At 43.8% G+C, this 24,925-nt stretch overlaps 1 pseudogene across 1 annotated transcript in view; it reads left to right on the top strand.

Annotated features, from left to right (window-relative positions):
* Positions 1 to 23,069: 23,069 nt before the first annotated feature.
* The window catches only part of LOC310782281, a 65,690-nt pseudogene continuing 63,834 nt past the window's right edge, over positions 23,070 to 24,925 (top strand). Inside the window, exons 1-3 of the transcript in view lie at positions 23,070 to 23,130; positions 23,266 to 23,520; positions 23,731 to 23,814. The product of the transcript in view is annotated as an uncharacterized misc_RNA (transcript). The remainder of the gene's footprint in view (positions 23,131 to 23,265; positions 23,521 to 23,730; positions 23,815 to 24,925) is intronic.

Raw genomic sequence — 24,925 nt, 5'->3', positions numbered from 1 at the left:
TGTGTGTGTGTGTGTGTGTGTGTGTGTCACACCAGGGAACCGCCCACAGAGACCACAAGCAGGCGCCACATCCTCACGCCGACCTCAACAGGCAGGGCCAATAATCAGAGAATGTTACCGGGCCAAAAGCGTCGTCACGTCAGTCATCACGCGGTACACATGCCTCGTCTGACTGCAGAGGGGAAATACCTGGGCTTTTTTCATGCTAACATAAAGCAGCATTCTCCTGGAGATGTGAAATCAGTTAGGCATGTCTCGCATTCGGAGTTCATGAATGCTTACCTTAGCGCCAGCGTCCTGTCTTTGCCAAGGAGGGAAGGGGACGAGGGTGGGGAGGTAGGTAGGTAGGTAGGTAGGTAGAGAGAGCTGGCAGCTTTGCCTATCTGGCTATTGCCATCCAGGACAACGAAGCTCAGTTCACACTACGCTGTGGCATATTTGGAAAACCTAAAGCAAATTCGGCGAGGGGGGGAAAGAAAGAGAGAGTTTTTAAATCAGTTCCACTCTGCTGTAAATTACAACCCTGCATTTTTAATTTCCTCTCCCCATACAATGTTATTCATTGGTATCCAAGCCAAACATGGGCCCCTGTGGCCCCGCACTGCGATGCAGGACAAACTGTCCCCTTTATGCAGTCGCTACCTGTCAGGGGGCGGAGGGGCGTGACTGAACAAATGCACTCCTTGATGTAGAGCGAGAGTGAGAGGTGTGCGACGTGGAAGAAGAAACTAGGGGGGGGGGGGGGGGGGGCACAAAAATAGACTCAACAATTTTAGTGTAGATTTAATCTACCCCAAAAAAATGGTTGAATGCCCAGAGTTTGTCTTGAGTTAAGTTACGAATGGGCTGAGATAGTGTGAATCTGATCTGATAACAATCATTGGCAATTATACTCAGATATTTCTGTTCCAAGTACTGTAAGTGAAGACTGCGGTGAAGTGGCGTCTGCAGGTTTTTTTTTTCTCAACAAGAAGAGCCAGAGAAGAGAGGCCTGGCCAAATGAGCGATGTGACTCCAAATTCAATTTCAATAGCAAGTCCTAAAAAAAAGCACTGAAAGACGCAAACTCAAACTCATGCCATGTTGAATGTTGAATTCGGCAACTTCACATAGCAATATTTCATGGCAATAACACAGCAATTACACGCTAAGGAGAGAATGTGCGTACCCAAACATGCTTAGTCCATGCCTCAGGAAACTGTCTAAGCTCCTCTAACCACTAGAAAGAGACAGACTAGGCTGCTGAAATAACATTAGGAGTCTGTTACCGTAATAGCAAAGCCTCATTTGTTAGCATTACATATCTAAATAGCATCTGAAAACCGTGGCTCGTTCTGATTAAGCAGGGTCTCGTAACAGTGTAACATTTCAAACAGTTCTAAACCCACCGTAGTGTCTCGGCCCCGTTACTCTATCCATTTTGGAACCATGCAATCTTCCAGTCTGGATTTAAATCCCTGTTGCATTCAGCAGATATCTGTTATCAAATCTGAAAGCGATCTCGCTTTAATCGGAGAGTTTTTAAAAGTGAAAGTCAGGAGGAGTGCTCGCATTATACAGGAACAATATCATTGAAAGAATGTTGTTCTGCCCCTAACAGTACTGTATCTGCTTTTGTCATCAGAGTTTGGAATACTGTAGGCCTGTTTGACAGAGACGTCCAACAGGTTTCAAACATGAAAGAGGATATGAGATCTCATTTGCTATGCGGGGGCTAGCGTTAGCCAAGGTTCTGCTAATTCAGCCGTTCCTGTGTGTGCCACACAAGGCGATAGGGATAAGGCACCTGGCGTTTGCTTAGACAGGCCTCGCGTGTCTGCGTAATGCGGAGAGACAGCGCGAGCGGGGCTTGAACTCCTCTCGTTAAGAGTTACCCCAGGAAGCGACAACATAATCACGGCGTGGCGCCCCCCGGGGGCCATTCTGCCACGCTGTTGTTGCGCTGGGAGACACTGGGGTTTGATTTCAGCCAAACTTAGCTGACCTTTCGCTTCCTGGCCCACGCCATAACAGGGGGAACTACAGCAGCCTGTCCTCCACGCTGGCACGCAGCCTGGCCAAACATTTTAACTTTCACAGACAAAAACAAAACCGTTTCTCATTTCTCTCTCCCCCCCCCCCCCCACACTTTTTTTTCTCCCGGTTCTAAAATAATTGTCCCTCAAGCATGAAGAGGACGTGTGTCAACTAACTTTTTGGTTTTGCAATTTTTGTGCTGCTGCGGCAAAATCCTGCCAAAAATTCCTCTGCACTCCCCCTCCGTCTTTCTGCTCCAGTGTTGATTATTTTGCTTTTTGTCTTTTCTTTCCTCCTAAATGTGTTATTCATCCTGTTCCGAGTGTCTCCAGGCACACTTCAGAACTGGATATAAAATAAACAGTGGCGTTTTCGCCCCCCTGTCGCTAGGCCTTGACTGCATATACCTGTAACAATAAACAGCTGGGTCTGCGGGGCTTGTTTATACTCATCTCTAGGCATTTGGAGGGGCAGAAACACAACAGGAAATAGACTGTGTGTATGGATGTGCTAGGGCAGACGCCCACTACCAGCCAGTGGGTTGGTGGAGGCTACTAGACCATGATAGCGCCCGGAGGCTGTTGGCAGGTAGTGCGCGCTCTCTCTCTCTGGCAGGGGCCAAGGTTTACCTTGGAGTGACACCAACCGTCTGCATGCTATAAGGAGCAAATTGGCAGCCTGATGCCCAGCAAGCAAGACAAAACCGTTCCGCGTACGTGAATGTGCGTGTGCGCGCGCGCGTGTGTGTGTGTGTGTGTGTTTGCACAGACAGAGACAGAGAGAAAGAGAAGGAAAGACAGGCAAAGAAGGGGAGAATAAACTGTTGGACTGTTGGCTGCTAAGTAGGCTACTGTACAGAAGACATCTTTATCATCTATTTTACTCTAAATTTGGACAACGATTAACAGAATGAACATCATGTTGCATTGAAGAAGACTTGAAACTAGCCATTGAGACCATAAAGTCATTAGGAAAGCGTTTACTCGGGTAGTAAATCAAGCGAGAAGTCGTGTCATTTTCCCATTGAATTATATACAATCGGACTTCTTTTTGCAGCCGCACACAAACGGGTGAGTTATATGACATAACCCACCGTACAGTTGTTATGAATGGTGAAATTAGCTATAGACCAAAACCGGTTTTTTGTACCAGGCATGGAGCCAGGCATTTTAACACGGGGGTGAACGGAGGATAACTCCCTTTTGGAGCGAGCCTCAAGTGGCCATTTGAGGAACTGCGTTTTTTTTTAGTACTTCCTACTTTTTTAGCCTCATTTCTCAGAAGCGAAGATTGGGCCTCTTGTCACTGACCTGTTTCACATGATGCACAGTTGGTGTCCAGGCTGCCCATTAGGTTTGGTCACATGGATTTTGAGTCCAGGTCCCAACTCTTTGTCCAGTCTCATCATGCCCTGGCTCTTCACTGTATACATATCAAGCAGATAATTATTTGTATTTATTTTCACAGAAGGCATACTGTGAACTTACTCTTCCAGTCAAAACTTTGGACACACCAGTGAATGTAATATATTTTCATTTCACTAGTGGACCCGTTACGTGGGAGTTAGACCCCCCTGGGAGTTAGACCCCCCCCCCTGGTCTGCACTACGATATCACTTATGTATGGAATTGGTGATGTCACCAGTGATGTCACTCAAGCACTCAATGATGATCATGGTCATCAGTGAGTGATATCATCGAGTGACATCACATCTAGGTAATTAGGGCAATCATTAGGTAAGTATGGCAATTAATCGGCCCTAATTAATAATAAAAAAATTCTGCTAATCACTGGTGTAAACTGGGCTTTTCTTGAAAGATTCAGCCCGATCGCATGTAAAATGGCATAGCTGTAGCCGAACACAATTCTGCTCACTCACACTCACACACACACACACACACACACACACACACACACACACACACACACACACACACACACAGACACTTTGCATTCTTATTATAGGATTTCGTAGTTTTGATGTGTCTTTGTTGTGTTGACTTTTATTATAATAAAATGTGGAAAATAGCATAATAAATCATATCAAACTTTTGACTGGTAATAATTCCGGCATGATACTGCCCTACTGATGGTCCTTCAATGGGGCAAGTACAGCCATTAGCTGACAAAGGAGGGGTTACAGTAAGCTAACCCTGGGAACTGGTAGTCATGTGTATCATAAAGCGTCAAGCAGTAACATAACTCATTAAATCGAGTTAGGATTATGGGTTGGCCCACACACACACGACCGTCACGATTTAGTCCGGTATGCAGCGAAAGATTCATAAATAGTCTTCCCAGCCTCTCAAGACAGGCCACGCCGGACAGACGCCTTTAATTCAGCTGACAGGAAAATTAAAAGCCTTCATTACCCTAAAGTCTTCTGGGAGAAACTAACTTTTAACAACTCAGACAATCACCGTATGAGTGTCGTTTGGCCAATCCCCAGCCGGCGTTGGAGTTCTGATTGGTTTTCCAGAAGGATGTGGGACTCATAGAAGTGTGGCAGCTGCTTAAAATAAAGTGACAATTTTTAATGGGGTTTCAAACCTCAGCGAGTCACTGCATCCTGCCAAAGCCCCTGGTGATGGCGCCCTTCCAAACCCCCGCTTTTATCGAACAGGACACGGAGGAGTGAGCTTGTTCTCTCAGCTCGCTGCCGTTTAGGGGGTCTGGATGGAGTCGACCATTTTCTACAGTTGCGTTTCCCGTCCCTAGTAGCTTTTTGTACAGGCCATATGTGTGCCTACTGTATATACCGTACATTCTGAATCAGCTTTCAACGATAAATCATACTTTTAAAGGTGAATGCTCCCCTGACAATGAAGTGCATTGGAAAATCCTGCCAAGCCCAGTTAAACCTAATAGTGTCAGGTCATTTTGTAAAGTCATGATTTTTTTTTTTTTTGCCACAAGCTCTGATTTAGACAGGCATAGCTGCCTTCAGGATGTATAATCCTAATGAAAAACATTCTCCTTCCCTGCCTACCAACACGAGGATCGCAGGTTCGCGCCCCCGTGCGTCCATAGACTCCATACACGCACGATAGACCCTTTTCACGGGGGACATTTTGTGCCGAAAAGGCAGGGTAAACACAGGTGCAAGCAAAACACTAATGAGGGTTTCCAACTTCCATGATTGTAATTTGGAAACACTCATTACTGTTTTGCTTGCACCTGTGTTTACCCTGCCTTTTTGACACAAGATGCCCCCCGTGAAAAGGGTCTATTGGCTGTGTCTGCTCGTGGGAAACGGGAATGAGGGCATGTGTCCTGGTCGCTGCGCTAGCGCCTCCTCTGGTCGGTCAGGGCGCCTGTCCGGGGCGGAAGGAAACTGGTGGGAATAGCGGGATCCTCCCACGTGCTACGTCCTGCCGGTGAAACTCCCCGCTGTCAGGTGAAAAGAAGCGGCTGGCAACTGCACATGTATCGGAGGAGGCATGTGTGTGTCTACGGCTCTCCGCAGATCGGCAGAGGTGGTGGGGCCAGCGACCGGGGCAGCAGGGGGAAATTGGCAAAGTACAATTGGGGAGAAAATGGGGGGGGGGGGGGGGGGGGAATAATAATAATAAGGTAAGAGACGTAGTGAAATGGGTATACTATACGCAGTATTGCTGCCTCTCTTTCTACTGTCTCCAGTACAGTGGGTCCAGTACAGTGTGCACCCTGTGTGATCAGACACGTCTGAAAGTGGCGTTCAGTTACAGAGAGAGAGAGAGAGAGAGAGAGGGAGAGAGAGAGAGAGAGAGAGAGAGAGGGAGAGAGAGAGAGAGAGAGAGAGAGAGGGAGAGAGAGAGAGAGAGAGAGAGAGAGAGGGAGAGAGAAGAGAGAGAGAGAGAGAGAGTCTGAACTCACAGAGACCAACAGGAAATGCAATTACTGTCTGTCTGGGCACAGCATTCCTCTCCAGTATGGCCAATTTCACAGCAATTTCAGTGAGTCAACAGCTCGTAAGTAATCATAATGAGCACCTTAATGTTTTCACACGGCGCAGAGCAGCCCTTTGTGGTTTTATCCCTCGGCCATTTGATCCTCCTAATACTCGGCGATCTATTTATACTGTCTGCACACGGGAGCTGTGGACTTCTACAAGTCCCCGGAGGAGGCCTCTCTCCTGCCTCCGTGTTTGTGGAATGCTGTCACTTAAACACTGTGTCAACAGGGATAGGGTTTCCCCCTCTCTCGGTTCCTCGTGTTGCTCAAAGGTTGGCGGCATGCGAGTGGACACTGCGCTGACAGTGTGCTGTTAGGGCCCCTAGGTAGTAAGTAGTTATTACACACACTGCGAGTCACTATGGCGCTGGCTGCGCTGTGCCCAAGTTGCTCCTCCCGACATGCTAACTTTAGTGAGTTGTTGCGCTGCTGTGAGCAACACAGGTTACAGCATCAGAATGAAACGAGTGCCGGCCTGCAGGGGAGACACTGTAGATCGTGCCCCCCTCACTTTGTTTGAATCGAGTGGGATCCAGAGTGAGTAAGATGGAGATCTGTGATGATCAGTGGAAAGTTTTGGATTTGGCTATTGGATTCTTTATAAATATCCAGTCTGTTAAAGTGATCAAAGCAGCAATATTGGCCAACTATAACAACTGAATAAGAATAATATGTCATATGTCTCATATATCTCATAGTCCACACAGCAGGACCTGGGGTTTTACGACTCATATGAGGTATCACTCTTCTTTGTCTCCTGGTCCTCAAAATGATGCTAATCTTCAGCTTAAATAAAGCAGCAAAAGACACACTCACTGACGGAGAGATAAAAAAAAGAGAGGGACAGACAGGCTGATGGAGACACACAGGCTTGCATGCAGATACTGTATGTACATGTGGAACGGGTGTGCAGATATGCTCTCTCTCTCTCGCTCTCTCTCTCAAACACACACAGACACACACACACACACACACACACAAACGCACACACACACACACACACACAAACGCACACACCACCACACAGAAATGCATACACGTGTCTGCGCGCATCTCACACACACGTCTCACACACACACAAACGCACAAACCACCACACAGAAAGACATACACATGTGTCCGCACACGTCTCACACACACACACACACACACACACACACACACACACACACACACACACACACAGCGGCTGTGTGAACCGAGTCCAGGTTGTCTGTGCATACCTCTTTCGGTGCCAAAATGATTAAACAAATGCCCCCTTTGTGAGCAGTAGCCTTGATTAAACTGAGTTGTATGTACCCCTCTGAAAAAGAAATACAGGAAAGCGCCTTTGGTGGTGCCAAAATTCACTTGCCCTGTTAAAACATCGCTGCTGTCAAGGTTGTTTTTACTCTCTCTCCTGGAAACTAAATTTATCATGCCTCTCCTGAGTATTCAGGCTTTTTTTTTTTTTTTAAGTGAATGAGCGTGATTATTTATGTGCAAAATAAATATTGAAACTTTATCTGCGTTAGTGGTCACAGAATGCTGACACCAATAAATTTCAACAAGAGATTATTTACAGTGCCACAATAGGACTGAAAATAGGGCTGTTGTAGGTTATGTAACAGACTGTCGGATCTTTCAATCAAACCTGATATACCGTAACACCAACATTTGAAAATTAGGGTCTGACAAATTAGGCAAAATTTGAGAAAAGTAAGGAAGCACGATTTGCCATAAATTCTTCTTCTTGATCTTGTTCCTCTCATCATTATTCTTATTATTTTAAAAAATAAATAAAGGTATCTTAAGCTTCTAAAAGCACAGTTTTAATTGGGTTTTGGCAACGGTTCTGTATAATTTCACCATAATTTATTCTTGTCAGAGTAGTGCAACTGAAGAAAAGCAGACATGGAAGAAGGTACCGTCTTTGGCCCAACGTGAAATCTATAACCCCTCAAGTCAGGGAGATCACAAAATCAGGCGCTGTGGCTGATGGGAATTCATGAGGTGAACAATCCTGCTCTCTAGTGGTGATATTCTTGTAGTGGAAATGCCTCCTCTGTAGTTGAGGTTCATTCACAAGGATTTTCACACAAAAACCCTTCTTCTTCCAATGGATGACAAGAGAGTGAAAAGCCTTACAGCCCGTTCACACCATACGCCGAAGCAACGCTCAACCTAAGCTCAACCTACACTGAACCCACAAGTTTCATTTCAGCGTGCTTGTTAACAGGCGAAGCCGTTCACACCAGCCACGCTCAAGGCGCGCTCAACGCACGCTCAAGGCACGCTCAACCGATCGTTCAGGATTCAGTCCTATTTTCCAAGCGTGACGCGCGAAGCTGCCAGGCATGAAGCCAATGGGAGTTGTGGGCGGGTTCAAGGCGTGCCTAGCGAGGCGCTGATGAAAAGAGAAGGCTTCTTGTGTGACCGGTTAAGCGTCAGCTCAGCTTGAGCCTGCCTCAAGCTTCAGTTCTGCTTATGTTAAGCGCTAGGTGTGAACAAAGGCCTACTCATGTCAATTAGCTGATTTTACAAAAAATAAATCAATAAACTGGTTGTGTGTTTAAAGGGTTATAAACATGTTCCTCACTAGCCGTTTTCCCACATGCGTACCGGAAAATTACCTGTAAGTCAATATCGGACATTTCCCTTCACACTTCGGCTCGCGCATGTGGGAATCTATCAGCGAATTTGCCTGTATGTTGGGGGGCGGGGGGAGGGGGGGGGCTTATTTGGGGGGTCGGCAAAACTCGAAATAAGTTCGCATGTCAGTTGTCACACAATAAATCACACTCGTTTGACTTAAGAGCAGCGTCAAGCCGCCAGCGTAATAAACACAGCCGATTTACCCCCTCCCCTCTCTGCTCGAGAGCAGCAGCCACGGACAGACACAGCGAGAATGGCAGAGGCTTGCAAGCTGCTCAACGCTTGTATGTATGTAGAGAAAGCAAATGCACGAAGCGAAATGTGGAAGTAGTTTGCTTTGATGTGCGCGAATGATTAGATGATGCACTTTGAAGAAGTTGGGATCCGTGTCTGAGAGAAATAGTTGCTGGTTCGATGTTTATCCGTTCACCTGCGTCGCGTTGAAGCACTTTTTACAGACTGGCTTCGTTTGATGTGTCCGGGGTTGCCTTCGGAAATCAGCAAGCTGACATACTGCTCTTATTAGGCTATCACAAGATCATTTCGCCAGTTTGCTTTAATGTGCGCGAATAATTAGATTATGCCCGCTGGAACATTAAGCAACGTGTGTAGGCTACACTTCGCCCATGATTGAAGGACCGCTGTCGCGGAAAATGACTGGACCCGTTTCCACTTGCGTCCCCTTAAGAGCATACCGCTCTTCTGACTGGCTCGAAACTGGTGAAATGTCGGCGATGACGGGGTCGCGCTTATACCGGTACGACGACGTTCCCACATGCAGGCATTAGACCACGTTCCGGTCATTTTGCGGTACAAAGCGCATGTGGGAAAACGGCTACTGTGTATTGCTTGAAAATCACAATTTCTGTTTAACATCATGATTACTCTTAAATAAACTTATGCAGTAGCCCATAATACTACTACAGTAGTTTCAAATTTAAAAGGACCTGGAAAGCAGGGGCTGATATAGCTTTCCTTTTTTTATGCTGAAAAGTTTGTGACCTCAAACTGTATTTGATATCATGCAGGCTGTAATGTATAGAGATGCTTGAGCTCAATATAAGCAGCAACTCCACGCTATTTATCTGTGACACACTCACGCATCATCTGTCTCTTACTCTTTCTGTTCCAAATGACAGCTCACTGAATAATGAATGATCTTCCTTTAGGGTTCTTTTGATTTCATATTCTTACAAACACAAAACACAGAATGTCTTTCTCTCTCCTACAGAGCTGTTGGAATACATTATGCCAATTGGAGCTGCATTATTGAAGTCAGGTTTCCATTTAAAACCATGTTCTTTGCTGCTCTAGATTCGACTAGACTATATTCTAGACGACAATTGAAAGATTGTCTTATATGTCTCATTCATGACAAGTAAGGATTTGTATTTCTATTTATTTATCTTCTCTTTTCTTTGTTACAATACCTGTCACTGTATCCCCAAGGAGTATTTGTGCCAATTGTGGTGCTTCTTTCCACTGGTGAATGTTTTTTCTTGAATCTGCTCCACTATAACCCACACATGTGAGAACAATACAGACGTGAGAGGAATACAGACTTAATGTCATGGAAATAGCCATTCTTTAAAAGTGGATGGAGTTAGACAGACTCTCACACTCACAGTGTATTGCTGCGGGACATTGATTCTAGCGCCGGTCACACACACTTTCAGTTCTTTCAAGTTTTGCCTTGTTTAATGCTTTGGTGCCAAAGAAAACAGGCAGAGCCAGAAGCTCATTACATATTGGTCCATTCAGAGAATGTTCAGTAGCACTACAATGTTTTGAATTATTTTCCACTCTCCAAAAAAAAAAGGAGAAAAAAAAATCTGGTTGAGAAAGATCATAGAAACAGAGCACGCACACACACGCGCGCATGTACTGTACGTACGTACGCACACACACACACGCACACGCACACACACACACGCACACACACACACACACACACACACACAGACACAAGGAGGCATTGTGACAAGACTGATCAGTGAGGTCATAGGGGGCGAGCACGCGCATGCACACACACACAAACACACTGATGATGTCATCAGTGATATCATAATGAGGCGCACACACACACACACATACAAGGAGGCATCGTGACATCACTGATGCAATAACATTTAGTGAGCAACACACAGACACACACACACAAGGAGGCATTGTGACAAGACTGATGATCAGTGATGTCATAGGGGGCATGCACGCACACACATACACACACATAAACACACTGATGATGTCATCAGTGATATCATAATGAGGCGCACACACACACACACACACACACACACACACACAAGGAGGCATCGTGACATCACTGATGCAATAAAATAACATTTAGTGAGCAACACACACACACACACAAGGAGGCATTGTGACAAGACTGATCAGTGATGTCACACACACACACAAGGAAACATTGTGACAAGACTGATCAGTGATGTCATAGGGGGGCACACACACACACACACACACTGATGATGTCATCAGTGATATCATAATGAGGCACACGCACGCACACACACACACACACACACACACACACACACACACACACACGCGCGCTACAGGTGCAGCGGCAGAGCCTAGGCATCTCGCGCGCTGAATGCCTAGTATACATATACATTTATGTGTGGCTGATTAAATTGCCAAAAAAATCTGCTGCTACGACTGTACATGTAGGCCTAGCTACATTTCTCCCTGAGACAGCCAGAGCTAAAGACACTCACAGCTCACTATTTTGCTAGCAACATTCAACAAGCTAGCTTGCCCTTTCAACTGTCTCAAAACGCCATTCTGCTGCTAGCTACACACACTTGTTTTAAAACATGAAATTGGTAAATGTACGCTAAGTCATGGAATAACTTCTCATAGTTGTCACATACTTTTACCTCACACCAACCTGTAAACAGGAGAAAACAACAGAGCTGACGAGACGTGCGGCTTCTCCTTCGGAATTGTGACATGAAAAGACGTAGCGTAGGTAGGCCACTGTAGCAGGCAGCGCGTGCATAGTCCAGTCCAGAGTGAGGCCACGCCACGGCGCAACACTGCCCTCTACTGTCCATACACTTGTCATTTCAATTTAATTCAAAAGCAAATCAAATCTAAATAATTAACACAAATGGGATTACACTTTGTATGCACGACCATTTAAATGTAAATTCCACAGCTTTTGTCCTACTGTGCAAACGTGAGTAGCCTACACAATGATGGAACACACACCCCAGTGCACACTTTGCACACAATGCGCAGGCCTACCTAAGTTAAAGCTGTTTATAATGGCATTTGCATTGCATTATAATTATGTAAATTGCGGTAAATGTGGGGAAAATGTTAGCCCATTAGCAGCTTAGGCTGCTTAGCTAACAACTCATTACATTACATTGTAGCGTTAAATGCAAGTTGCTGCCACAGCAAATTAAACATGAGTAGCCTACCTACCAGTAAGCTGGTGGCAGATTCGTCAGGTTCCCAGGCTACCAACTCTGTGGGAAATTAATGCATTTAGCCTACCAATAAATGTAGGCTAGGCTATGTGGAAACTTTGAGAGGCAAACATGTTTCGAGCACGCAAATTAGCAGTGGCGACTCTTGAGTCTGTTGGGGCCCTATATCCCCGGGGGCCCCACCCACCAGCATTCATTGCCATTCTTTTATAAATAACCAGACACCAACGAAAAAGACATTGCATAAAATAATTAGAATTCCTCAAGTTCCTAGGACATATTTCATTAGCCTATTTATAGCTTTCATACATGGTGCAAAATTTACTTTTTTGGCTAGTGAATATTCAAATGTTACCAGCCACTCAATAGATTACCAGTGTTTGTGTGTTTTTTGGCTGGTGGTGAGTGACGCAAATCTACCAGTCACTTGCATATTTACATTTTACAGTAGGCTACCAGTATTAGGCTGGTGACTGGTGCTAATTGTGTGCCCTGCTTCCATAGCATCAATAGCTTAACTATTAGCTTACTATGTAGCTAGCCAGGTTAACAAACAAAAAAGCCATTGCTAGCTGAAGTTATTCAAGTATCTCCCGATAGGCTACTAAAACAACAGCATTCATATCTGCTTAATCAGTATCTGCTCCATTGCCTTGCTTTTTCCACATCCTCTTTTCTCTTTCGTTTTGACTTCCAGATATAGTAACTTATTAATTTCCATCATTCAATTTCAATTCAAGATCATTCGTGAATCATGCAAGTTTGACAGGAATGATTCACGTACATTATTACAAGTTTGACGGGAATGACATGGTTCCCCTTTAGGGTGGTTTCCTACGTCATTCCAAATCGTCCAGGTCAGGGGATGACATGCAGCCCCTTTAGGGGGGTTTCAATGTCATTGCAAATTGTCCATTGGTTGTTTAATGGAGAGGGATTTGTGGTCACTGCGCTGTGGAGTAACATTTGTCAGCCCATGGGGGGCCCGGGCCCCAACGCCCTGGGGCCCGAGCAGTTGCCTGCCTTGCCTGTTCACAAGCTGATTAATTAATTTTAAATTAGTTGTGTAGGCTAGCATAGACCCATTTCACAGCAACCGTGTTTAGGTGGTAAAGCAGGAAGTAAAGCAGGTGTAACCAATAGGCTACCAGAATGATGATTCCATTGTGGTTCCATTCCATTTACAGTAGGTGTTCCAGTGCTTCCTGCTTTATCTCCTCAAAACAGTTGCGGTGAAAAGGGTCGATTGCTGAGTGAAACACAAGAGGGAGGCTATTTTAGACTTTAGGTGGTTATAGCCTGCAAAGTAGGCTAATGCATTTCAGATGAAAATTGGGAAACCGAAAACATAAGTGTGATATAGCCTACTATTTTCCCCATATGCTCCTATAGCAGGTTTAGAACTGTTCTGCATGATGGGACATATGACTCCAGTGTAGTTCATTCATTATTTATTCAAATTCAGTCCTCTGGGCATTGGGATTTGTGTGTGTGTGTGTGTGTGTGTGTGTGTGTGTGTGTGTGTGTGTGTGTGTGTGTGTGTGTGTGTGTGTGTGTGTGTGTGTGTGTGTGTGTGTGTTGTGTGTGTGTGTGTGTGTGTGTGTGCGTGCGTGCGTGCGCGTGCGTGCGTGCGTGTGTGTGTGTGTGTGTGTGTGTGTGAGAGAGAGAGAGAGAATCAATCAGTCAACAGATTCAAGATTCAATATTTATTGCCATGTCAGCAGAGTTCATAGGAATTTGTCTCAGTGCAGATAAAAACATACATAACATAGAAAACACATAGGTGATATTAACAAGAAAAGAAAAGAATCACCTATAGGCTGATAGGTTGTACCTTTGGGTGGAGCTGTGTTTACCAGAGCGACCAGCTTCTCACCCACTGAACGTTTTCAGGGTTTAGGTTGTCATATCTCAAACAGTCACTAGAGGGCTCTGGTCATTCAGGCTGACAAACTGCAAGCAAAGGGCAGGGCACCTGTTGTGGCTGCATCTCCTCTCCAATGAAAGCTTAAACTAAATCAGCTTTTTGGACATGATGGGGTTATTTTGAGGTTCTGAGTGTTCTTAATTTGGGCCACACCCATTTCACAGCAACTGTTTTGAGGTGGTAAAGCAGGAAGTAAAATAGGTAGTTACAATACCATTAATGATGGTTCCATTCCATTTCGGTGCAGTGCCAGGGCCCTCATTAATGGTATTGGTTACACCTGCTTTACCACCTCAAAACGTGCTCACACTTGGTCCCTTTCAGCCTTCCAAGTGAACTCAGACCCCTCTGTAGTGAACCAAACTCCTCGGGAGGTCTGAGTTTGGGAGAACTTAATATAGCCTACCTACGTTGGTTTAATGTAGGCTAGCATAATGTATGTTGTATGGACAGAAAGAGGACTGAGGCCCGATCAGAGCTGAAGTGGACCAGAAATAGAACTGAGTCCTCTTTCAAATGAACTGACAATGTGAATGCAAAAAGAACTGAGTCCCTTTTCTGTTGGTCCACTTTTTGGTCCACTTTAAGAGGACTGAGTTTGGTTCCTTTAAAGAGGACTCATGTCCTGAGGGCATAAGGCGCATGCCAGCAGGAAGGAACATCCTTTCATTCACAAATTGGCAACTGGGAAACTGGGGGGGGGGGGGGACTGAGCACTCACCTCTGTGTGTGTGTGTGTGTGTGTGTGTGTGTGTGTGTGTGTGTGTGTGTGTGTGTGTGTGTGTGTGTGTGTGTGTGTGTGTGTGTGTGTGTGTGTGTTTGTGTGCATGCGTGCGTGCAGACACCATAGACAGACAGCTTATCTGTTGTGGCATTACATTTCATAACTAAACTACGATCATGGGTCCTCCAGGACCAGGGGTCTCTCTAAGCACTAGGCTATCGTGCCACTGTAGCACTGTAGTGAAGCAATTGTTTTGGTCAAATCGTTCTGTGTGATGGTAAATTCACAGACCAGGCCAGGTTAGAGTTCTGCTTTGAGCCCGACATACACATACAGTATGTTCCTCTCTCCACAGCCCATTACTGGGATTTAATGGATGATTCACTTTCTAATGCCACAAATGTCCTCTGTATTTCCCCCTTATGTAAGGCAGAAGGTGTAGAGCAACATATAACTATATACACTATCTATCTATTATAAAAGGGAGCATGTGGGCAATGTTCTCCGTTCCAATTCTGTCCCGGAAGTGATGTCATCAGTGATGTCACTTCTGATGATGTCACAATGCCTATGACATCATCAGTGATAATGCATCACTGATAAGGCAATTGTTATGTCAACAATGATGCGAAGTTGTGACATCATCAGTTTGTGACATCATCAGTAATGTCATAAGTGCAAGTAAGCCCGCACGCAGCGGGCGAGGAGGGAGCATGTGAGCCCGCACAGCAGTCAAGCTGCATTATGCGAGGTGCAGGGCCAGCTCGGCGAGCTGCAGGGCAGGCGAGGCCACGCAGCGGGCGAGCCTAGCAATCGAGCGCGCGAGATCCCTAGTATTATAGAAAAGAGCACTCAGTAGAAGAGTGCAGATCTCCGTCAAGCTCTGCTACGCTTAACGACACAAAATATTAACGGTGGTTACGTCTCCAGTCTGAACTCGAGGACATAGCTGATAGATAAGATAAGATAAGATCAACTTTATTGTCCTCGATGAGAAATTTGTCTTGGGCAAAAAGTACTTCGACACCTACAGTCACAAGCAGTACAGTACATCAATCAAAACAAAGCCGAGTAACACTACACACACATAGAACATGACCAACAGACAACACCGTATTGGACTAAGGTCCAGTGGAAAATGTCATACAGTATACAATCATGATATTGCACAGTCATAATAGATTTTTAGAATTAAAAAAAGAAAGAAAGACATACTGCTCTTAAACCAATTAAAAGACAGATGAGCCATAATCATAAATCAAAAACCCATATCGGTCGACCCTATGAACTGGAAATACAGGCACAGCAATGCAACTACACCATGTGAGTTGCAATTTGTCATATTTTCCCACAAACTCCCATAACTACTGAGAGAACTTTGAGCAGAATTAAAATCAAAGTGAGCGGATGATACTGTAATCAGGATCATACTAAGCTGTGAATGTATTCCTGTACAGAAACTCCTCTATCATCTCTACATAAGCTTTGTCAGCATGTGTGTTGTGAATCAAACTGAAACTAAATGGAAATCTAATTGTACATCATCATGCAGCATTTGCCAAAGTCTATGTATTTGATACAGTCAAAGCTGCTCTCAACCAGGACAATGCTCTTATACACATGCAATTCTTATCTGTCTACTGTCTGGATGGGAAGTTTCACCAATTCACATCGGTGCACAGGCATAAAAGTTCAAGATGTGATTGCACCAGTTTAAAAAAAAAGAGTGCACATCATATACAATTTGAGATCGTTTCTAACATAATTTGCATCGGTAAAATCGGATTTACATTATAGAGGTCCTATGCCTGTAAAGAAAATGCATGAATGAGATACTTACTGAGTTGCAGTACTAGAGAAAACAAATATGTAAGGTTAAAATGGCACTTTTTTTTGTTAATTTATGATTTGCTGCCTAAGAATTAAAATCAAACTTTTGTAGCTTTGCGAGATTTGTATCACATCGCCTCTGTGATGGAGATTCCCATCCCTACTGTTTATATTCCATCTATGTTATACAGTATTCATGTGTTGTTTGTATTATATGTGAGGTTCTGTTCATTCTGAATTTTATAACTGTCTTCTAGGCCTATTGTGTCAGCACCAATATACCGGGTCAAAATCCTTGTGCACTGTAGGAAATAAAAGAGACACTGTGACCTTTGCCCTGAACATCATAGTGGAGTATTCAGTAAGGATCAGTAATCATGTCCTGCTCACATTTTATTGTATTGTGTTGTATTGTATTGTATTGTATTGTATTGTATTGTATTGTATTGTATTGTATTTATTTTTGTTCATGCATCCAAAAGGCACATGCAGATTCACAGTTGAATACTGTAGTGTACACAATGTAGGGCACATGAAAGGGAGACCCCAAAGAAGCAAGAAAGGCTTATAGTAGGGTACCAAGACATCAAAACGGCAAAACAGACAATACAGTTATGCCATACACACCCAGCCACTCATCCATCCACGCCCCACCCCCTGCACACACGCAAGCACCCACACACACAAACCAACACACCCGCACACACACAGACGCATGCACACACACACCACGTCATGACAGCACTGACACACTGCGCAGGTCGGTAACTCACTGCACTCACCAGCCGTTGCAAGAATAAAACAACATTTTACCTTTCTAAAACGTGGCATTTTCTATAATCTCAATGCAATCTCATATTACACACACACCACGTCATGACAGCACTGACACACTGCGCAGGTCGGTAACTCACTGCACTCACCAACCGTTGCAAGAATAAAACAACATTTTACCTTTCTAAAACGTGGCATTTTCTATAATCTCAATGCAATCTCATATTGTCTACAATCGCAACATAAATTTTGACCAAAGTGGGAGTTAATATGAAAACCTCATACCTTTCTGACTTTAAACGCTAATAAAACAACTTCGGAGACTCAAGTCACATGACCTGGCTCAAGTCAGACTCAAGTCACAATTTCAACTGAGACTTGGCTTGATGCATGAAGACAAAACTTGACTTGACTTGACTTGCTTCATGCAAGGGTTTCTAAAGTCTCGACAATCCTTTGATTCTCTACATGTAGTACTGTATATCGTGTACGGCACAGTGGCTCAGTGGTTAGCACTGTTGCCTCACAGAAAGAAGGTCCCAGGTTCGAACCCCGGTCCATCCAAGGTCCTTTCTGGTTTGAGTTTGCATGTTCTCCCCATGTTCATGTGGGTTTCCTCCGGGTGCACTGACAATCAAGCTGAAGTTTGTCCTCGCTGCACGGTGCCTGCCCCAGCTCCTACTTCTAGAAAGGTCAAATGCAGAAGATGAATTTCCCCATGTGGATAAATAAAGGATAACTTAACTTAGATGTGACCAAGTCGACGTTGCAGTTCACACCAACACCCTTCCTGCACATCTCTCAGAATAGCAGAAGATAGTGCAAAGGTGCAATGAGGAACTAACACTTCTCAGCACTAAAATGTCCTCATATCTGTGTTTTTTCCACAGTAATACCATTGAAGCACAGGCATCAAGAGCCACAATGTGGTCAGTCAGGAGTGACGCTCTCCACTCCTCTATAGACCTTATTCGCTAACCCTGGACGGCGCCATATAGTTGACATACCGTCCTGCGCGCACACAGCGCTGCAGCTGACAACTAGTAACAGCCTTATTGTCATTTCTGTTCCATTACAAAATAGCGATGCTAATGACACCAATAAAAACCCCACAGTTGTTATTTGTATGCTGCCGACGGCAGCCGTTAATGCCTGTAATAAATAAACAAAAGAACGAGGTGAACAGACTTTGCTGTGAGGAGCTGTCAGAAAGTTTCACCTGTCTCAACTAACTATCCACACACCTCTCCTGTGCTGCTAACGTATCCTCAGTGTCGCTCCCTTCACGTCTGAGGACGGTAGAGATAGAAAAAAACCACGGGGACTTTATTGCTGTCATTACTACAGCCATGCCTAATGCAGGTCACCATCCGAACACAATTGGAACGATACAGGTAACGCTAACAGCAGCTAGCTTCCTATAAACGCTGCTCCACATAGGCTGTCACTTGAGAGCTGCTGCATTATGTCAACAATATGGCAGCGGTGGGCGTGCCCGTACATGAGTGACGTCAATCGAATAAGGTCTACACTGTATATATCAGACTCTCTACTCCTCTATAGTGCTATCAGTCTCTCCACTCCTCTATAGTGCTATCAGACTATCCACTCCTCTATAGTGCTATCAGACTCTCCACTCCTCTATAGTGCTATCAGTCTCTCCACTCCTCTATAGAGCTATCAGAGTCTTCACTCCTCTATAGTGCTATCAGACTCTCCACTCCTCTATAGTGCTATCAGACTCTCCACTCCTCTATAGTGCTATCAGACTATCCACTCCTCTATAGTGCTATCAGACTCTCCACTCCTCTATAGTGCTATCAGACTCTTCACTCCTCTATAGTGCTATCAGACTCTTCACTCCTCTATAGTGCTATCAGACTCTCCACTCCTCTATAGTGCTATCAGTCTCTCCACTCCTCTATAGAGCTATCAGACTCTTCACTCCTCTATAGTGCTATCAGACTCTCCACTCCTCTATAGTGCTATCAGACTATCCACTCCTCTATAGAGCTATCAGTCTCTCCACTCCTCTATAGTGCTATCAGACTCTTCACTCCTCTATAGTGCTAGCAGACTCTCCACTCCTCTATAGTGCTATCAGACTCTCCACTCCTCTATAGAGCTATCAGACTCTCCACTCCTCTATAGTGCTATCAGACTCTTCACTCCTCTATAGTGCTATCAGACTCTTCACTCCTCTATAGTACTATCAGACTCCATCATGTCACAATTCATGTATGTTCTTCACTGAGCAGTATCTAAAGAGTTAAAGCAGTGGTTCTCAAAGTGGCTTCCAGGGATGCCCATGGGTCCTTGAGGGGGTTCCAAGGAGTCCCCACTCGCCAGAAAAAACAGGGAATAACCTACTTCCACTAAAACTGCATTAATAAGTAAGCCAATGTCATGATGTATGGCTATTTTGATCATGGGTTTCATACACTTTCTGTAATAAAACATCTCAAATCTAAAATATTTTCAGATAGGGACAGTGGCATAAAGAAAAGAAGTTGCACACTAAAAATCTCTTGGGTTACACCAACATGTTTCGGTGAAAGTGCCTTCGTCAGGGTGCAGTGATGGGGACAGTGGGACAAAAACCATATCAGGTGGGCACAGTGGGACAAAAATCTTATCAGATGGGGACAGTGCCAACAATCTTATCAGATGGGGGTCCGTGAGGTGGGTCTGTCTAATTTGTGTCAGTTTCGCGGTCCTGAATGTGGAAAGTTTGAGAACCACTGAGTTAAAGGCCATAATAGTTACATCGTTGTCAGTATTTGTCTTGAGCTGCAAATCTACACACCTTATGAGCTGTGAAACTCCTTCAGTCCTCTTGTGGTTTTGAAAGGGAACTACACGTCATCGTCTCAAATACACTGTGGGACTGCATGAAGCTGCACTTGTTATGATGAATATGGTTTTGGTCAGTTAGTGGCAACAGCCACTTCTTCTTTTTTTCAAGACATATTTCAGACTGGTAGTCTACTTAACAACAATGTATCCCATAACATCTGTTACACCACTATGATCAGTACTAGCTGATTCTACTGCTGAACTCTATACAATTTAAAAATGAAACATTCTGTCAGTCAAATCTTTTGCTGTCTATCTGTCTCTGTTTCAACAGCTGCAAGAAATTCAGAGGGATATGAAAACCAATGCGGTTTAGTAGTGGCTCCAAGCTAGACCCACACTGTTTGATTGACAGGTGATCTGTGTGAAGTGCAGTGCAGAAACACCACAGCAATGATTGCTGAGCAACAGAGATGGAGACTATTCATAGCATTCCGATGATGTCACAAGCCTTTTTCCTACCAATATGGCGCTACAATACACACAGCTCATTGGCTGTAAGTGTCACTTGATTGTAATCACCTGTTAATTGATCACAATCATCTGTTGCTTTCCTACCAAAATGGCCGTGTGGTGATGTAACAGAATACTATCAATACTTTAACTGAAACAAATTGAATTGAAACAAAGTGTGGAGATAAGTCTCGCTATGCAAGATATTGTGTTGCCAGAACACAATGACTTTTCTGTATGTAAATAAATAAGAAAGTATACAGTTTGGCTGATTGTTGACTGTAAGGTTAATTATTGTTCCTACAAAGTGGTTTCAGTTTGGAAGGGGGAGAGGGAGCAAATAAGTAAAGTAATTGTATTACTTTTTAAATAAGTAATAGGTAAGAGGGCAGTGGTGGCCTAAAGGATAGCGAAGTGAGCTTGTGACCGGAAGGTCGTCGGTTCAATCCCTGCGACCGGCAGGATAAATCTGGCGAGGGAAAGTGAAAAAGTAGTGCTTGCTTACCCCTCACTCATTACCACCACTGAGGTGCCCTTGAGCAAGGCCCTTAACCCCAACTGCTCTAGTAGAGCTGCTCAGTGGCCAGCAGATCAGACTGTGGTTGTCTCCAGCTTCCAGGTGTGTGTGTGTGTGTGTGTGTGTGTGTGTGTGTGTGTGTGTGTGTGTGTGTGTGTGTGTGTGTGTGTGTGTGTGTGTGTGTGTGTGTGTGTGTGAGAGAGAGAGAGAGAGAGAGAGAGAGAGAGAGAGAATGTGAACAGGGCACTCCTGAAAAAGAGAGCATTACTCTCAGTAAGACCCCCCCCCCCTATATATATAAATAAAGGTTAAAAAATGCACTTTAGTGTTAGCCTCACACACATTTAAAATGGTCAACTTTTCCTATAAATGTGTTGAGATGCTGATATCAGAAGCACAAGTCCTGACCACCATCACCACTTCTCCTTCACCCCTACAAGACTTAAAAATACAGAATATAAATAATCTGGATGAGAAAGTACAACCCTTTCTCATTCCCAACTCATCCTATCTTGACTCTTTGTGAATTTAGTTTAGTTTATTTCAGATCTGAAAAATACAAAGACATTCCAAATTACATTAAAACATTTTAAAATTGTACACAAATCAAAGCAAAATGATCCAAAGATAGCCCAGTAAAGTAGCTTAAAGTTGTAAACATAGAAGCCTACTTATTCCCAGTCCTTCAAATATCAAAACGTCAGTATTACACAATGCACTTTATAAAAGAAAAACAGAAAAATAAATATCTATCAATGACACATAACATAATCTGACGACAATAAAGACAAGACTTGTGCAAGACCTGCTGGGTTGGTAAACATGAATGTCCCGTTTGCTGGCATCGTATTACATGATTTAAGGAGATTGAGGTTAAAATTCCTCAAACCTCTTTATACCATTTGGAGCTGCCAACATGCAAAGTTGCCTTCACTCTCTCTGTGACTCTGTAACCAATTCTCAAGAGAGTCACATCAGTTCAGAGTGTCTCTATGATATAATAAAGATATGAGCTGATGTGTGGCAGAAAATAAGCTACCACTAGTTACAGGACATAAATACATGCTTTGCAGTTGCCCCTACAGCCTCTGTTCCAGGCCGTTTCGTGGTGCGTTCTAGCTTTTTACAGTCACTTTCAAAAAGTTCTGTTCTGAGTAGTATAACCTAAACTAAGCTGAAAATAAGGTCCAGGTTGTAAAAAAAAGACAGAATTCTCATTTAAAGTCAATTCAACCAGACAGAAGAGAGAGAGAGAGAGAGAAAGAGAGAAAGAGAGAGAGAGAGAGAGAGAGAGTGAGAGAGAGAGAGAGAGAGAGAGAGTGAGAGAGAGAGAGAGAGAGAGAGAGAGTGAGAGAGAGAGAGAGAGAGAGACAGAGAGAGAGAGAGAGAGGGGGGGGGGGGGGAGCTCAAATCGGAGCTGCTATGAGGAAGTGACATGTTTTAATCACAGGCAGTATCTTTGTATTTAAGAAGCATCAGTTCAGACACTTGAACAGTTGAGAGCGAGAGAACATTAAAGAGACTGAGAGAAAGAGCAGAATGGCTGAATTCAGACGGACTCAAATCACTTTGTGTTTGATACTCGTGTTTCATGGAACAGGTAAGGCTGCATTATATGAACATAGCAGCCTCCTATTCTGATTCACATAATTGTCATAATATTTCTCTATCATTTTCTTCACAGCAGTAACTCAAGGACGTCCGCACTTCTATGTCAGAGATGGAGCTGAAGTCACTCTGCCTTGTGGAGATGTAGCTTCAGGACAGGATAAATGTGACAGTATTACGTGGTTCTTCAGTCATTATATAAATAAAGACACCACAGTAGAGCTGGTTAAGCATGGTCAGGTTGCATCAAATAAGTTTGCTAAAGCTAAAGCAGCCAGAATGAGTGTTACAGCCGACTGTTCTCTGGTTATAAAGAACGTCAGAGATAAGGATGTTGGTGTCTACACCTGCGGAGTGACAGGCCCTTCAGATGCTCAAGTTTTTCTGTCTCTTGTAAACAGTGAGTATTAACATTATAACCTATTAAGCTCAACCTGCCTGCTTAGAACAACATACTAAAACATTACAATAATTCTGATAAAAGTAATGTAGTTAATTTTATTGTCTTCCTCTCACAATTCTCCATCTTCATCAGTGGCTGAACATAAGGACAATAACTATATGATGTTGTCCTGCATTGTGAAGACATATGACTGTAAACAGACATCACTGAGGTGGCTGGATCATGAGGGTGTGGAGTTGAGTGGAGCCATCCCTAACCATGTGTCTGCCTGCAGCACCACTGTGTTCTTAAGGTTTCTGACTTCTGATCGTGTCCAGTGTGAAGTGACTGATCGCCACAGCAGGCCTACAACAGTCCTGACGTTTGACTACACCTCTCTGTTCTCAGGTGAGAAAGCTTTGAGAGTATGTTAAGGAAGTTTAAAATAGCTGCATCTTGATATGAAATTGAATGAAAACGATTTTTTTTAAACTTGATAGTTTTAAAGTAACTGTGCAAAATATAATTTTATTATTTCTTACTTGTTTACTGATATGATAAACATGAGCTCTTGACTGACCCTCCATTTTGTTGGGCTTTGTTATTTAATTTGTACAGGTAAGAAAGCAACAACAACAACAACAACAACAACACCAACGACAGTAAGATCAACAATAGAATCAATGACAAAAGGAAGACAAGGTAACTTTCCATCTTGCATTAGCCTACATATTTCTACAGTCCAGTCTCTCTCTCTCTCTCTCTCTCTCTCTCTCTCTCTCTCTCTCTCACACACTCTCTCTCCCTCTCTCTCTCTCACTATGAACTAGGCTAAAGTCCTCAAGTAAAATAGAAAGATGTCTCTATTGCTATTAGAGAGGTGTCAAATGAAGTGTTTTGGTATGAAGCCATGAGGGCTAGAAAATAAGCAATAGTCAGGGGTTCCTAAACGTAACAAGGCCAAATCTTCCGGGGCCCAACCAACCCTTTAATCACACCTCTGTTCAGCACACCAGACTAGGGCTGCATGATATTGGAAAAAACTGACATTGCAATATATTTTGTTTCTGTGATATGAAAAAATACAGGGATTTTCACCAAATGACTTGAATAGCTCATCAAGCCTTGCCCCTTTAAGAAGGTAGTGGGTTATAACTTGCGTGGGTAGCAACAAAGACGATGGGGTTCAAGCAAGACTGCCCAACTTCAACTCACTTCCTGTCATTTTGTCACGTGGGATTTGCCCATGGACACGCCCACTCAGGAGACTTTCGGCAGGTCTGAGTCAATGGTTGACCACCACACCCATTTAGGAGACTTGCTGCTGCCATTTGTTAGAATTGGCGGAGCCTGCGGTGACTCATCTATAGTAATATAATATCTATGGTAGTAACAAGTGGTTTTTAGCTGCAGCCAGAGTTATCAGCAGGATGCTAGTGTGCTAAGTGCTACGTATCAACCAACAAAAACGTTATAGCATGAAGTGTTGAGTTAATTTGCCTTATTACTTGACATTGCACATTCTGCGCACATTGCAATAACGATGCTGAAACAATATATTGGCAAGCCCTACACCAGACTAAGATGAAGTATTTCCATCTATATTGTATATTTTTTATTTCATAAACAGAGCATGTGAATTTGGGCATACGGCAAATTAATATGAATCAGTGCATACAAAATACTTACCAGTCCCTGTACTTACCTGTATACAGCAGAAGGAAAAAGATGAGGAGGAACAAGGGAGTTACAAATGGGTATTTAGAGCGTAACCTACCTCCCAACATTGACTGTGTAATCTACGGTGTAACTA

Source organism: Poromitra crassiceps (genome assembly GCF_964638095.1).
Source record: "Poromitra crassiceps genome assembly, chromosome: 9".
Taxonomy (NCBI): domain Eukaryota; kingdom Metazoa; phylum Chordata; class Actinopteri; order Beryciformes; family Melamphaidae; genus Poromitra; species Poromitra crassiceps.
Note: the sequence above shows the minus strand (reverse complement) of the source record. Positions and strands in the feature narration are given on the sequence as shown.